This window comes from Pipistrellus hanaki (assembly GCF_964339955.1).
Source record: "Pipistrellus hanaki genome assembly, chromosome: X".
NCBI lineage: Eukaryota > Metazoa > Chordata > Mammalia > Chiroptera > Vespertilionidae > Pipistrellus > Pipistrellus hanaki.
The window spans coordinates 21,677,361-21,695,288 of record NC_140524.1 but is presented as its reverse complement, the minus strand read 5'-3'; positions in this window follow the sequence as shown (position 1 = coordinate 21,695,288).

Below are 17,928 nucleotides of genomic sequence, written 5' to 3'. Positions count from 1 at the left end.
GGCAGAGGGGGCTAGAGGCCAAGAGGGGAGGGTAGTTGCGGGTGATCAGGCTGGTGGGAGTGGGGCCATTGGAGGTAAGCAGACCAGCAGGGAGGCCAGTTGGGAGCAAGCAGGCCATCAGTGGGGGTCAGCTGGAAGTGATCAGGACAGCTAGGGGTGGCAGTTTGGAGTGAGCAGGCCATCAGGGGGGCAGTTGGGGGCAAGCACACTGGCACAGGGGGCAGTTGAGGGTGATCAGGCTGGCAGGGGGCATTTGGGGGTAAGCAGTTGTGGGGGGGCAGTTGCGGGTGAAAAAACCAGCAGGCAGAGTGGTTAGGGGCAATAAGGCAGGCAGGCAGGCAGATGAGTGGTTAGGAGCCAGCAGTCCCAGATTTCGAGAGAGGTGTCCAACTGCCGATTTAGGCCTGATCCCTGTAAAACAGCTGTAGGACATCCTTCAAGGCAGGGGTCTTCAAACTACGGCCCGCGGGCCACATGTGGCCCGCAGAGGAGTCTGATCCGGCCCGCCAGGTTTTTTGGGCAGTGAGCGCAGCTGAGGTGTTACAGTAGGAATTAGTAGTTCATATAGTCCAGCCCTCCAGCTCTCTGAGGGACCGTGATCTGGCCCCCACTTTAAAAAGTTTGAAGACCCCTGCTTCAAGGGGTCCCAGATTGGAGAGGGTGCAGGCTGGGTTGAGAGGCACCCTCCCCACCCCAGTGCATGAATTTCGTATTAAATAGTATTAAAATAATTGTGTATGGTACAAGGGGGGACACTTTGTAAGTTATATGATTGTCTAACCACTATGCTATATACACGAAATTAATCTATAATTATAAAAGCATAATATGCTAAATAGACTGGACAGCTGAACAACCTTTTGGATGTCTTTCTGGATGACCTTCTGGACGAAGCCAGGACTGTGATGGCCTAGGCAAGCTGCTTTGACTGTGAAGGCTGAGCCCCTTGCATTAATTTTGTGCAAAACAATATTAAATGTAAACTCTAGTTGAAAAAAATGTAAATAATAAAAAATTGTAAAATATTTTTTTAAAGTTGATTTAAAAAACAAATGACTACATATACATATATATACACATATACATATTGTATCTTACCTAATAATAGACAAATATGTAAATTGATCATACCTCTGATATGCCACCAGCCAATCAGGAGTGATATGCAAATTAACCCAACTAAGATGTTGGGTAAATTTGCATACCCAGGCAGGGCAGGCTGTGCCAGGGCCTGTCTGAGGGGTCCAGGTCCATGGGACCGAAAAGGCAAGATGGGCAGTGCCAGGTCCCAACCATGGGGTCCTGGTCAATCCTTGTTGTTTGATATTGCAGAAATTCATTTTTAAGGATGCATAGTGTTCCATTGTATATATACAGCACATTTTCTTTATCTAACCATCTGTCAATAGACATTTAAGTTGTTTCCATATCTTGGCCATTGCTGCAATAAACATAAAAAGTACTAATGTATTTTTGAGATTCTGATTTCAATTCTCCTGGATAAATAAATACCCAGATGGGGGACTGCTGGATCATATAGTAGTTCTATTTTTTTTTTATTTTGGTGGGAACTTCCATATTCTTTTCCATAAAGGCTACACCATTTTTGCATTCCTATCTACATGTGTGAGAGTTTCAGTTCCTCCCGATCCTCATCAACACTGGTTACCTTCTGATTTTTTGACAATAGCAACCATGACAGCTGTGAGGTGATGTATCATTGTGGTTTTGATTTGCATTTTTATGAAGATTAAATATTTTATATACTTGCCAGCCATTTGTATGAGTTCTTTGAGGCATTGTCTACTTAAATCCTAAGCCCATTTTTAATTGGGTAGTTGGCTAGGTTTTTGCTTTGTTTTGTTAGGGTTGTTTTGTTGTTGTTGTTTGTTTTTATTATTGAATTGTAGAAGTTCCTTACATGTTTCGGAGACTAGCTCCTTATCAGACTTATGGTTTGCAAATATTTTCTCCCATTCTGCAAGATGGCTTTTCTTTCTGCTTAGTGTTTCCTTTGCTCTGTAGAAGCTTTTTAAGTTGATATAGTCCTACTTGTTTATTGTTTGTTTTTTCTAAATATATATTTTTTAATTTTTAAAATTTCTTTAATGATTAAGGTATTACATATGTATCCTCATTCCACCATTACCTTCCCAAACCCCTCCAATTATGCCCTCAAGCCCTTGTTGTCTGTGTCCATTGGTTGGGCTTACATGCATGCATACAAGCCATTTGGTTGATTTCTCCTCCTTATCCCGCCCCTCCCCTTCCTTCCCTTTGAGGTTTGACAGTTTGATTGATTCTTCTCTATCTCTGGATCTGTTTTTGTTCATCACTTTATGTTGTTCATTATTTCCCAAAGACGAGTAAGATCATGTGATATTTATCTTTCTCTGACTGATTCATTTCACTTAGCATAATGCTCTCCAGTTCCATCCATGTTGTTGCAAATGGTAGCAATTCCTTCTTTTTTAATGCAACATAGTACTATATTGTGTAGATGTACCATGGTTTTCTAATCCACTCATTGCTGATGGTACTTAGGCTGTTTCCAAATCTTAGCAATTGTACACTGTGCTGCTATGAACATATATATCCTTTCTGATTGGTGTTTCTAGTTTCTTGGGATATATTCCTAGAAGTGGGACCACTGGGTCAAATGGGAGTTCCATTTTTAGTTTTTGAGGAAATTCCATACTGTTCTCCACAGTGGCTGCACCAGTCTGCATTCCCACCAACAGTGCAAAAGGGTTCCTTTCTCTCGGTAGCACTGTGTTGGCAGGAGGTCCACCCCTGCCCTGCAGAAAATAGCCTTCCATGTGCGCTTGCCCTGAATCAAAGTCAGATAGCACTGCTGCCCAGTGTGTGTGTGGGGTCTGGTCACACGGGTGTGCACTGGAGGAAACAAATTCCCCGTGTCCATGCACCCAGTCTCATTCAGTGCTTCCCCACTGTGTGGGCAGGGGGTCTGGTTGTGGGTAACAAATTCCCCGAGTTCGCACATCCAGGTTCAAATTCAGCACAGCCTCCCTGTTTGGGTGCTGGGTCTGGTCATGGAATACAAACTCCCTGGGTTTGCGCTCCCAAGGTCAAGTTTAGTGCTATCTCCCTGAGTGGGCATGGGATCTGGTCACGGAAAACAATCTCCCCAAGGTCGCGCACCTAGGCTCAAATTCAGCGCAGCCTCCCTGCCTAGGCACTGAGCCTGGTTGTGGGAAACTAACTTCCCATGCCCACACACCAAGGCTCAAATTCAGGTAAAGCTGCCGCTGTTTTGTGTGGGCAGAAAGCCTGTTTGTGTGTAGAGGGTCTGGCAGTTTCTATGCCACTGCCACAGGGCTGTTGGGAAGGGGGATTTGCTCTGTGACTCACAGAAATCTGTGGCCGGGGTGCCTGAAGTCTTGGTGTCCCTAGGTCTGCAGCTGTGATTGCAGGTCTTTTCCCTGAGTAGCTGTAGGTCCCAGTTTGCTACTGAGACCAGATTGGGTGGTGGCAAGGCTAGGATCCTAGTCTCAAGCAGTTCTGTTCTTCCTTAAATATATATTTTTTATTTCAGAGAGGGAGGGAGAGGGAGAGAGATAGAATCAATGATGAGAGAGAATCATTGATCAGCTGCCTCCTGCACGCCCCCAACTAGGGATTGAACCCACAACCAGGACAAATGTCCTTTACCAGAATCAAACCTGGACCCTTCAGTCTGCAGATGGACACTCTATCCATTTAGCCAAACCAACTATGGCTTGTTGTTTTTGTTGACTCTGATTTTGGTGTCATATCCATGAAATCATTACCAATATTTCATGAAACTTTCCCCCATATGTTCTTCTAGGTTTATAGTTTCAGATCTTATATTTAAGCCTCAAATCCATTTTGAGTTGATCTTTGTAAATGGAGTAATATAAGGATTCAATTTTATTTTTCATGTCGATATCCAGTTTTCCCAGCATCTTTTGTTGAAGAGACTATCCTTTCCCTGTTGTGTATTCTTGACATCCTTGTCAAGGATCAGTTGATAGTATATATGTGGTTTTATTTCTGAGCTCTCCATTCAGTTTCATTGATCTATATGTCTGTACTTATGCAGTGCCATTCTGTTTTGATTACTGTCGCTTTGTGATATATTTTGAAATCAGGAAGTGTGAGATCTCCAGCTTTGTTCTTCTTTCTTAAGATTGTTTTCACTATTCAGGCTCCTTTCTGGTTCCATGTGATATTTAGGATGTTTTTTTATTTCTCTAAATAATTCCACTGGAATTTTGATAGCGATTCATTCAATCTATACGACACTTTGGGTAGTATGGACATTTTAACATTATTAAGTCTTTGTGTTTTAATTTTTTTCATCAATAGTTTGTAGTGTTCAGTAAACAGGACTTTTACCTCCTTAGTTAAATTTATTCCTAAGTATTTTATTATTTTTTGGTGTTATTATAAATGGGATAATTTTACTAATTTTTAGATAGCTTGATTTTAGTGTATAGAAATACAACTGATTTTTGAATGTTGATTTTGCATGTTGTCCTGCAACTTCACTGAATTTGTTTATTAGTTCTGACAGTTTTTTTTAAAAATGGACTCATTAAGAGTTTTCAATATTTAAGATTATGTCATCTGTAAACAAGGACAATTTTACTTCTTTTTTATTTGAATACCCTTATTTCTTTGTCTTTTTTTAAATTTAAATACACTTATTTCTTTGAAATTCAGTGTATGCTATCAGGCCATTTCTTTGCTCATCCTGTTCACTTACTTACTCATTAGTTTTCTGGCTAAAACTTCCAGTTCTATGTTAAATAGAAGTAGCATAAGTGGCCATTCTTTCCTTGTTCCTGATCTTAGAGGAAACCCTTTCAGCTTTTCACCATTAAATATATTAGCTGTAGAGCATCACATATGGTATTTTGTTTAGGTACTTCATTCCTAGTTTGTTGAGAGTTTTTATCATCAAAAGCTGTTGAATTTTGTCAAATGCTTTTTCTGAATCCAGTCAGGTGATCATGTGATTTTTATCCTTTGTTCTGTTAATGTGGTGTATGGCGTATCACATTGGTTGATTTTCATATATTCTTTTAAAAATTAATTAATTAATTTTTAATTTCTTTATTGATTAAGGTGTTACATATGTGTCCTTATTCTCCCCATTATCCCCCCATCCCGTAATCATCTCCCCCCTACTCATGCCCTCATCTTCCCGTTGTCTGTATCCATTGGTTAGGCTTATATGCATGCATACAAGTCCTTTGGTTGATGCCCTTACCACCACCCTCCCTTACCTTCCCTCTGAGATTCAACCATCCAATGCATCCTAGGACTAACTCTCAATTGATTATGATGTAAGATTCTTTTATTGTGCTGTTGGATTGCGCTTGCTAGTGTTTTCTTGAAAGTTTTGCATTTACATCCTGTAGGGATATTGGCCTGTAGTTTTCTTTTCTTGTGGTGTCTTTGTCTTGCTTTGGTATCAGGTATTATTATACTAGCTTCATAAAACAAATTTGGAAGTGTTACCTTCACTTCAATTTTTTGGAAGAGTTTTACACTTAATAGTGTTAATTCTTCTTTTAAATGATGGGTGAAATTTACCAATATAGCTGTCTACTTTTGGGCTTTGCTTTTGTTGGGAGGTTTTGGTTGTTGATTCAGTTTCCTTACTTAAATTGGCGTGTTCAAATTTTCTATTTCTTCATGATTCAGTGTTAGCAGGTTATATATTTCTAGAAAATTTTTCATTTTCTAGAAATTATTTTTTAGAAATTTTTCATTTTCTAGGTTTGTGGGTGTATAATTCTTCATAGTAGTCCCTTCTGAACCTTTGTATTTCTGTGGTATCAGTTTTAATGCCCCTTCTTTCATTTTTTTTTAACTTTAATTGACTTTTCTCTCTTTTCCTAAGTCTAGTTAAGGGTTTATCAATTTTTTAAATCTTTTTATCAAAAGAATCTGTTCCTTAAAAATTTTAAAGAATTCATTCATGAAGCTGCCTGGGCTTAATGCTGTTTAGTAGAGTTAGCTATTTAAAAGCTTCCTAGCTTATTCTATAGAGTATTTAACAAATTCAAGGAACCTCATAAGGGACCGAAGAAATTCAGTGCATGCTATCAGGCCATTTATTTGCTCTTCTTGTTCACTTATTTACTCATTAGTGATATCCTTCTTTTTGGTAAACCATCTGTTTTCTTCTTATCCAAATCTGGATAGTTCTAAAATAAAATTTACTGTGAGAACTTTTTTCAGGGCACATTTAGATACATAACATACTTAGATGCACTACTAATATAATGGATACATGATATAGATTCTTGACATTTGCAAGCAATTTTTGAATTAAAAATGTTCTAGATTCCTGTGATTGGCATTAATGTTTCTTCTCTGTTTTCTCTATTTCCTTTGTCCTAGCTATTGAATCAGATCCCCTGTACTAGAGAAAGTAGTTAAAGAAGAGACAGAGAACTAAGTGAGGGGTGGGGAGACAGAGTGGAAAACTATCCAAATCATTATTGGGAATTAGATTTTCCCTGTCTCCCCCACTCCAACTCAAAAAGATCTCTATTTTTCCTGGCCATGATTTGAGCAGCCATTCTAGAATGTTCCACAATGCAACCATTACTTTCCTGCAGAGGTCATGAAACATAGATTTTTGGCTTTCCAGTCTTGCTCAAAGATAGTCTTTATTTCAGTGAAATACCAGTCCAGAAGCTACTTTGAAAAATGTCATATGCTGTCCCCAACCTCGTTTTAGGAATAACTTGTGCAAAAGCCACAGTTGCTCTTCTCAAAACTCCTACTGTGGTTTTCGCACATCATTGCTACCTTGAGCAAAGTCTTTCCTCTTTCAGCCGAAACCTCAGTGGATAGAGCATTGGCCTGCGGACTGAAAGGTCCCCGGTTCGATTCTGGTCAAGGGCATGTACATTGGTTGCGGGCACATCCCCTGTAGGGGGTTTGCAGGAGGCAGCTGGTCGATGTTTCTCTCTTATCGATGTTTTTAGCTCTCTATTCCTCTCTGTAAAAAATCAATAAAATATATATTTAAAAAAAAAGTCTTTCCTCTTTCTTACAGGAGTAAGAGAAGGTATTAGCACTAACTCAGCTCTGTTCACATTTTCAGTTGCAGGGGAACTAACTCTGAAAATGCAATAATTTTCATTGTTCACTAAATTTGTGAAAGATACTCCCCAAACCCATCTCACCGATAGAAAATTCTTATGTGTCCTAAACTGTAAATTAACATTTTGCTTCCAGATGAGAGTAGATTTTGTGATAGGTCTTTTTTAAGAAGCATGAATATGAGCATTGACAATTGACAAATGCATTAATTCCTAGGTTCAGTCACATGAGTGATGTCCTAAATTGGCATTTTGTACCTAGTGTCTATTAATGCTGTGAAACCTAGAATGCTAGGGGCAGAATTATACAATGTTGGAAAAGAAGAAAAATACTTTTGCATCTCTCCTCCCATTCAACTCAAAGGTCTGGAAGACTTTCTTTCACAGAATACATGTGGCTCTGCCTGGACACATACATGCATGATTTTTTGAAATCTTTTGTTATTAAAACTGCACCCCTCTCCTTGTCTAGTAAATTGGCCAGGAATGTCCAGAAATTAAGACACTGATATGAACTTTCCTTTTTACTTGGTAAACTTTCTCTTTTCTTCTTATCCAAATATGGATAGTTCTAAAATAACATTTACCGTGAGAACTTTTTTCAGGAAGCAATTTCCTTGCATACTATTTATTGGTCCATAATCCTCTTTAAGTTTCCATTTCCTCTCCTGCTTATGTGGAAATTGCCAAGGAAGGAGAGAATTGTGAAATCCTACAGTGTCCCCAGAACTCTGTTCCTCAACCCCAGTGCTCAGAGGCTCCTGGCACTCCCTCCCCTTCTCCAACTGCTCAGCTGGCTTCCTGGATCTCCAGAACTAAGAGTAGCCCTGCACCTACCCTGCCAACCAGATAAGGGAGCATATTTAATGTTTCTTAGGAACATGTACTTGAAAAGAACTGGGGTGGCAGCCTGTACAAAACCTGCTTTCTTAGAACCCATGCCCTGCAAGGCCTGATGGGAACATGACGCCTGAGTTGAGGATGTGGTGTGAGATCTAGAAGTTGGGCTAGGGTGACAGGCAGGAGTGGAAATGTCTCTGCCTGCCCCACCCCATTTTTTTTTCTCATTTGTTTCAACAAGTTTTCCTTCTTGACTTACTTTTGGATATTTTTTTAATTTCTCTTGTTCCATTCCTAAACTGAGACCCTTCTCCATCCACCTTGCTGCCATCTTCTCCATCTGTCAATATTTCTTGATGTGTCCTGTTCCCTTTCCCAGAACCAAATAAATCATTCTGAAGTTGACAAGCACACTCATTGGCATAACCTACCCTCCTCTTGACCCTGGAATTTTTTGCTGGGTGTCATTATTTTTGAACAAGGAGTCCTTGTGAGGAGTACAACAGCTTGGCTTAAACAAAAAATTTTTCCTGGTAGCAGAAAATGCTTCAAGGGAGGTGCTTGCTTTTGTCACATTCATTGAATGAAAATTTACTGATATTTTACTATATGCCATACATCATTCTATGTGCTGGAGATATAAATGCTTGGAGAATAAGACAAAATAAGTACTGTACTCATGAATCTTACATTCTATAAACTGCTACTGAACTAGGTGTCAGGACCACGAGTGCTAGTCATAGCCCCATGAATTATTAGTTATGAGACCTTGGATAAGTTCCTTACTAAACTTGGGTTTATTATCTATTAGAGGGGCATGAGGTTGAATTTGCCAATGGATATTGAAGTATGTTCTTTGAAGAGTATCAAACACAAAATACAGTGGTGCCTCACACAACGAACTTAATTCGTTCCAGGAGCAAGCTTGTTATGCGAAGAGTTCGTTATGTGAAACGTGTTTTCCCATAACAATACATGTTAAAAAAAATAATTCGTTCTATAGCATAAAATATGCTAAGATGACATAAAAAAAATATGCTAAGATGACATATTTTTATTTAGATACATCTAAAAACATAATTTTTTTTAAAAAAAACACATTTTTTTAATTTTAAGACAGACTAAGTAGAGTCTACCGAATCTTGCACATCTTCATCCATTTTCTGCTTTTTGGCCGATGGTTTCATGAAAAACCTGTCCAAAGTTCGCTGTGCGAGGCGTTCGTTATGCGAGGCACCACTGTATGTGATTTTATTATTGTGTACCCTCATCATTGCCAGGACATTTAGGGAGTAGTTCCTAACCTTGGGCCTACAAGAAACAAAATACCATGGGACTGTTTCACTTGGAAGGATTTTGTAAGTGCATGAGAGTACTAGTAATTAAGATAAATAGGTGGATTATTATATGACAGATAGATATAGATATATATTTTTATACAAGTAATATATATTCATTGTGGAAAACTTAGAAAATATAGACAAGTTAAAGCAAAAGGATAGAAATTTCCCATAACTTATCACCCAGAAACAAGACTTGAGGCATAATATATTTCTTTATGAATGTACTGTATAGACCAGAATAGAATATAAAGAGACCATATTGTCCCTATGCTTGAGAGTGTGTCCTCTGTTGATAAGCATCTTTCTCGTCATGCCACAATTGGAACAGTATTTCATAAGATGGGAACAATTTTGTCTATAGAAGTGTTATATTTGTTTCCTAGGGCTGCTATAACATAGTACCACATACTGGGTTGCTTAAAACAATATAAATTTATTTTCTCACAGTTCTGGAAGCCAGAAGTCTGAGATCTCTGAAGGCTCTGAGGGAGAATCCTTCCTTGACTCTCCCTAGCTTATGGTGGTTGCCAGAAATCTTTGATATTTTTCTTGGCTTGTGACAATATCACTCCAATCTCTGCTTCTGTCTTCACATTGCCATTTTCCCTTGGTGTGTGTCTGTGTCTAAATTTTCTTCTTCTTGTAAGGACCTCAGTCATTGTATGAGGGCCCACCCTTATTCAGTGTGGCCTTATCTCAATTTAACTAATAGATGCAAATAAGGTCACAATAAGGGTTCAAGGTGAAGAAGAATTCTGGGGGACAATATTCAACTCAGTATAATTGTCAATCTGATTGCTTATTTGAATATGCTTCAGATATGGTTGGTTCCCCCATATCAGGAAAGCGGCATCCAGGCATCAGTGACCCTGTAATAATAGCGGGTACCAGGGCTTCCTGCTTTTTCTAGTAAAAAAAAAAATCTTAGTGTCAAAATCTCCAATTGGATTAGAAGTAAATGTGCTGCAGTGGAAGCTGTTCTAAGTGCACACTTAGAAAGATGGCCCTGTTCACTGCAGGACATTGTGAAGGAGATTTCTCAACTCTATTTTCAGGTGGACTCCTGTGCCACAAGAGCTCTGGAAGTTTTTACTAATCATTTTCAACTATTAACCTAATGGCAAAAATGAACATGATTACAGAGAATGGAAGGGAACATACAACTAATTTTTAACTACCACTTATAGGTACTTTGGGGACACTCTCAACTTATCTTGACACAAGTGGAACTATGGGAACATACTACTTTTGGCATGATATTTAAACAGTATATCATAGGGGTCCTTCTACATTAGTAAATATACTTCTGTATCAAAATGTATTTACCTAATAATCCTAAATCTTTTGATAGGTCCTCCCACTCCCCACTCCACCCCCATGGTCCCCAACATCTTACCATTTAGTTGAATCTCTCTACTTCCTTTTGCAACCCTTACTCTGCTGGGTGGGCAGCAGGGGTGGAAAGAGCTTTCTGCTCCTAGTGTTTTTTTAATTATATGCAGACATGGCTGGATGTTCTTTGCTAGACTGCTGAGTCAGAAACCTGGATAGGCCAGCTTCATTTTTAATGAACATGCTAAGTAAAGAAGTGCTAATAGAGATGGTTGCACTATGCCATCAGTGAGTGGGAGCTAATGTTGGCTAGAAGACCTAAGCCTTGTGAGAGGCAGCCTGGTTCCTGGGAAAGAGCATTGGCTAGAAGTCTGAAGGTCTGGGCTAGTTTCTGCTCTGCAACTAACTTGCTGCATGACCCTGGTAAGCCACCCCCTTTCTCTGAGCCTCTATTTCTTCATTTATGAAACCATTAGGTTGGCCCCAGAAGACACTCTAGGATAACTAGAGGTCTCCTGAGTCAGGTCCCCAATAAGAAGACAGTGTCCTATGAAGAGATGTAGATGAGTTAGGAACAGAATCGCTCATTTCAGAAATACACAAGGCTTTATCAGGAATGGACACAAGAGGGATCAGACAAGGACTGCTGGAACTAAGGAGGGCAGCTTGGAGGATAGCAGTTAGAAGTTGGAGAAAGACAAAGAAAGAGGAGAAACCCCTGAAAAAAATTAAGTCAAAAAGAAAGATTAGAGTAGGGGTGACATAAGGTGGCCCAGGGACAGTTTATGTGGAAGGGTTTGGGGGCATAGGAGCTAAGACCCAGCCTACCAGAGCTCTGGAGCTCAGGGGCTGAAAATGGGTTCCAAAAATGTACCCATTTATAAAGCACTTGATCTCTGAGATCCTTTTCCCTGGATCTACTTGATATACTTTGCTCCAATATCAATTAATGAACAACTGGAAGAACTTGGAGTGTTGTGCAGAACCCAAAGCAAGGTTTTGGTCCCAATTACACAGCTCAAGAAGAGAAAGAACCCCTGGTCTCCAACCTCTGGATCCTTGCACATGCTATTCTCCATACCTGGAATAAATTCTTCCCTCCCACAGAACATTCCCTCAGGTCTCTGATTTTGCCTCTTGCAGAAATCTTCCCTAACTCTCTCACACATTCACCTCGCTTCTCCTGTATGCTCCCACAACCCGCTGCTCTTGCTCTCTTGCGGTGCTTCCCTAGTGCACTGTGGTGAAATCCTAAAATAGAAATCCTTTTTTTCCCCTTCAGTTTGATTCCCCATATCTATCAGAGAGCCTAGTATTTGCTACGTGATAGGCAAATATTTGCTGATGTGATATTGACTACTTGATGGTAGGCACAGGGCCCTCATCCACTCCTGCTTGAAACATCAGTGGAAAACCTTTGGAAATTATACAGAAAGATGTTGTGGAGCTTAGCAGTAGGTGTTAAAAACCATATAAAGGGTGAAGCAGAACCCAAGATCCCAGTTATGGCTAGAAATTTCTTCTAAAATTTCCTTAGAAGTAGGCTGTTTCTGCTGTATTTGGTGTAGGGAAGGAGGACGGCAAGCAGGGAATGAGGGGACAGAATCCTGCCTTCAGAACACAACTCTGGAGTGGGTTTTTTCCCCCTTAGAGCCAGAAAATAAGGAATCACTCACCAAATCTCCCTAAAATACTAAGTCACCTTTACTTGCCTTCTTTCCAGACTTTATCAGAAGGCTAGAGAGACTCTAATAAACATTTACCTTGTCAGCCATGCAACAGAGAGCCTTACATATTTTCTTATCTAATAATCCTCAGGACAACCCTATGAAGCAGGAGCTATTATAATCCCTCTTTAAAGACATAGCAACCCAGGCAGAAATAGGTTACATAATTTGCTTAAGATCCCACAGTAAATAGAGTAGTCTGGAATGTCTGCTATTAAATTCTGGCTATTCCCCCAACCGCTTACACACACACACACACACACACACACACACACACACACACAATCTGCCTCTCAGAAGGATTGTTTCACTCAAAGGACTATTTCTTAATCAGGTTAATGTCATTATTATGTCATTATTATTTTCAAGCAATGAAAATGATTATGTTCTATATTTATGGAAGATGTTAGCACCAAAGAGGACATATGGGTGACAAATGAGCACATATAAAGATGTTCAATATAATTAGGGAAATGCAAAAACAAAACCACAATGAGTTAATATTACAGACCTGTTAGAATAGCTGAGATAAATAATACTGGTGGTACCAAGTGCTATCAAGGATAAGGAGCAACTAGAACTCTAAGTCAAAACTAGTTTTTGGTGATAGAAAGCAGAATGGTGGTTACTTCTGTGAGAAGTAGAAGTGTTTGGAAGAAGACAAGAGGGAGCTGCAGAAGTCTCTGATCTGATGATTACAATGTGTGTGTTTGCTTTATGAAAATTCATCAAGCTTATTATTTGTGCACTTCTTGTACATAAAGGTTTACTTTAATAAAAAGTTTATTGAAAATAAATTATCACAAAAATAAAATACGCTCATTGTAAAAATAATGCAAATAGTGCGGAGAGTGTACATCAAAAAGTAAAACTTGCCTCCAACCCAGTTCTACTTTTAAGTGGTAACTACTGTAACTTGTATTTCTTGTCTATCAAAATACAAACATACACAACATTCTTTCTTGAACAACTGGAGAGTGGAGTCATAGTGCCACCAAATCAAAAACAAAGAGTGGGCATTTGCCTAAAAATATTTGCCTAGGAGACTTGGGATGGAGGTAAGCAGCTAAATAGAAATTTAGGATTCTAGTAACACTATCAGAACTAATATATAAAATAAAATAAACAATCTTATTTAAAAATGGGTAGAGGACATGATTAAATATTTCTCCAGAGAAGACATACAGATGGCCAATATATAAAAAGATGCTCAGCATCACTAATTATGAGGGAAATTCTAATAAAAACCATAATGAGATATACTTCACTTGTCAGATGCCTATTATCAATAGTCAAAAAATAACAGGTGTTGGTGGGGATGTAGGAAAAGGGAAACCCTTATGCACTCTTGGTGGGATGTGAATTGGTGTAACCACTATGAAAAAGAGTTGGAAGATTTCCCCAAAATTAAAAACAGAACTACCATATGATCTAGCAATTCCATTTCTGGGGATTTATCCAAACAAAACAAAAACACTAATTTGAAAAGATATATGTACCCCTATGTTTATTGCAGCATTATTTATAATAGCCAATGTATGAAAACAACTAAGATGTCCACCAATAGATAAATGGCTAAAGAAGATGTGATATATGCATAAAAAGAATGACCTCTTGCTATTTGAGACAACATAAATGGACTTAGAGGGTATTATGATAAATGAAATAAGTCAGACAGACAAATTTGGTATGATTTCACTTTTTGTGGAATCTAAAAAACAAAAAAACAAAAAAAAACTAAACAAAAGAACAAACAAAACAGAAATAAATTCATAGTAGAGAACCAATTGTTGGTTGCCAGAAAGGAAGGGGGTGGGCAATGGGTGGAAAAGGTCAAAGGGTCCAGTAATCCCACACCTAGGAATATATCCCAAGAAACTAGAAACACCAATCAGAAAGGATATATGCATCCCTATGTTCATAGCAGCACATCTACAATAGCTAAGATTTGGAAACAGCCTAGGTGCCCATCAGCCTATGATTGGATCAAAAAACTATGGTACATCTACACAATGGAATACTATGCTGCCATAAAAAAGAATGGATTCTTACCATTTGCAGCAACCTGGATGGAACTGAAGAGCATTATGCTAAGTGAAATAAGAACCAAAGAGACTGTCAAATTACAGCGGGAAAGCAGGAGAGTTGGGGAGGGGCACTGGGGAAGAGATCAATCAAAGGACTTATATGCATGCAAGTACAACAAATGGTCACAAGACACTTGGGGTGTGGGATGAGAACATGCGACAGGGGATAAGGGAGGCTGGGGGAAGGTCATGGGCAGAAAAAAGGGAGCTATATGTATTATTACAGGTAATAGTTCAAACAATAAAAATAAAATTAAAAAAGCATCTCTGAGAGATACATAAAACTGACAACTGGTTGACAATGGAGGACTGGTAGGAAGAGGTGGAAGAAAGACTGTACATTGAACAATCTTTTGTACCACTTACATTTTAAACTATGTGAATGTACTTAGTCAAAATTAAATGTAAAAATAATAATACTACAACCACCATGGGAAACCAAAAAGGTGACATCAATGTGAAATAAATTTTGAGGACTATGGCAAAGCAAGAAAGCCATTGAATTTTGACTAACAGAGAAATAAGAACAGAAAATATGGCAACTCAAGAAAACAGACGTAAGAATGGGTTTTCCCAAAGAGGCACGAATCTCAATGTCAATAAATGCAAAGAGCAGGGTAGGCTGAGAGGCAATCATTATGGTAACTCTTATTATAGATCTCTGGTGGGAAAAACTGAGAAAGATGGATGTTTTTCTCACTCTCTCCCTTTCCCCATAGATTCTTTGTCAGCAGCAATATTTTACTTTTGCTCTCAGGCTAAAATTGCTTGGAGAGGGCTCTAAGGAGGATCCTGCAACTTCCACAACAGAAATGAAAAAGAAAACAAAAGGAAAACCAGCATCAGTCAAAAGTGAAAACCTCTACAGGGCTCCACCCCCAAAGGAAAGCCCTCCTTATTTTATCAGTTGTGGGGGTCCCTGGCCTTCCTGCCTCTCCACCCACATGACATAAAAGGAAGTGTGCCTGTTGACAGGCCCTACCCAACTAAATAGAACCCACAGTTAGCCCTCCCATTCCGGAGAGAGGTTTGTGGGGGAAACAGAACAACATTACAGTAGAGGAAACTCATGCCATCTACCCATAAAACCTAACATCATTTTTTCATTCATAAGGGTCACCACACATTTGAGGGGAAACTATCAACATGAAAGGGAAGGACCAAAATAAACAAATGGGATTGACCCCAGAATAAAAGAGATAATTAAAGGAATAAAGGAAAACTTAAATATATTCTGATTTGTATCATTAGAGAGGCTAGCCAGTGCTATTCTACTAGGTTAGATTGTTTTTACAACTTCCCTTTCTATCTCTTTAAAAGAAAATTTTGTTATTTGTAAAGGATTTATGAATTCCTTACAGTGTGTCAGGAAGCAAGGATTTTGAATTTTTTAATTGTCTTTTTCCTCTAGAAACTAATGGTATGGAAATGTCCAGACAAGTCAATCATGACATGATATTATGATGCTATGATAGATTAAGCACAGAAGAGGACACTGTCAGCTGAGAGAGGATGTTTCACAGAGTACCTTTTCAACATTAATGGATAAGAGAGGAGGGAGTCAGTGTGCTCATAAGAAACAGCTTGAACAAGCACAGCACATTTTGAGAAATAAGCCTCACTTGATATGGTTGATTCCCAGGGCTGAGCATGAGTGAGTTGCAGAGATGAAGACAGAAATGTGGGTGGGGGGTCAGATCATGTGCTGCACTAATGATGGAGATGTTGTCCTCTAGACAAGGATTTTCCAGACATGTTCAGGGAAAAGAATCATTGTGAGGCCCTTTGTAGAACAAACAAAACACTGATCTATTTAACTCTTTATATGTACTGGAAATAATTTTCCTAACAGAAACTATGACTGTGTTCTAGGTTATCAATATAAAATCACAACCACAAGCAGATTCATTAACATAAAAAACAAGCTGTTGAAGTATAATCCATTGTGTTTTTTTAGTTTTCCCTTGATACTAATTTGCTTTAAATCAGCACTATCTACAAGAAATGCAGTAGTAGAAAAGGGTGACAGACATTTCAGATAATTTTGTATAAGAAAAACTGAAAATTGAAACAATTTAATCTATTAATTTAATTCTTTTTGTGAGCTAAGGAAAAGATGGCCAATATTTTACTTTGGCTTCAGGCACTTTCATGTACTTTATAGAGCTATACATTTCTTTGTAACAAAGTTTAAAAATAATTTCTGGATGCATTAAGCAGCTGAAGATATTTAAAAGGGGACCAAAACCAGAACCAATCCATTCCTTGCTGCGGCAGAGGCAGGTATTGGGAGTCTAATACAAAGGACATCAGATACAGAATTAGAAAATGAAGTTTAGAAACTGGTTAGGTAGCCAGTTGTGCCTAGGACCAGGCAGAAGAAGAATCAGGGGCAGGGGGAAGTTTCAAGAATTGAAGTACAAGAAGGTGATTCTGGAGCTAATTCCATTCACATTAAACATTTCAGAGCACTCTGTCAATCTGCTTCCCTGGGTCTAGTGCAGAGTCTGAGGGCTCAAATTAGATAAGATGATTGGTTAATTATAATAATTAGAATTAGCATTCTGCTGGAAATATGGAGGTTAGATGAGTGGGACAGAAAGGAAATAAGGAGATAAATTAGGAGAGTATAGTCCAGTAATCTAACAGAGAGAGGATGTGGGCCTGGACTAGGATGTTGACAGGGGAAATGGAAAGAAGTGGTGGCAAAGAAGCTTTGGGGAGAAGGAACTACTGGGATTGGCAAGTAATTTGGGCAAGGGAAAGGGAGGGATTATAGATAACTACCAGGACTCTGACTTGAACAATTAGTGGGTGTTGTAGTACCATTCACTGAGATAAGGACACATTAGAGAGAGAACAGGTCTAGATTGGAAGTGAAGTGGGCAGTTGAGTTAAGTTTTGAGCATGCCAAATGTGAGGTGACTTTGAGATATCCAAGTAGAAATATTTAGAGGTAGCCATACTTAAAAATCTGAAGTTCAGGACTACAGTTATAGATTTGGGATTTGTCACAATGAAGGTGATATTGAGAAATATAATGGGACTCTCACAAGGTAAATATGTAGAATGAGAAGAGGGAAAAGGGAGGAGAGTTGAGAACAGATGAATGAGGATAGGGAATACCTAAGTTTTAAAGGATACAAAGAAATAAAGGGATCCATGAAGAAGCTTTTTGAGAGGCAAGGAAGGCGAGTTTTCAGCAGGATGACAACAGAATAATAGGTCAACAGACTAATAAGAAAGTCACTAAAAATAAACTCTAGAAATAATTTGACCAAAATTATTGAACTAATAATGGTGGGAGCAATTTCAGGGGAATATTGTGGGCAGAAGTCACACTGTAGGAAGTGGGAAATCAGGAAATGGAGGCAAGGAGGTTGGACAACTTTTTTTGGTCACATGAACAAATCCTTACATTGTCTGCATCTCTATGGTCCCTTCAGCTTATCTTTGCAGGGTCCTTGCAGCTCTGGCATTCTGTAATTATATG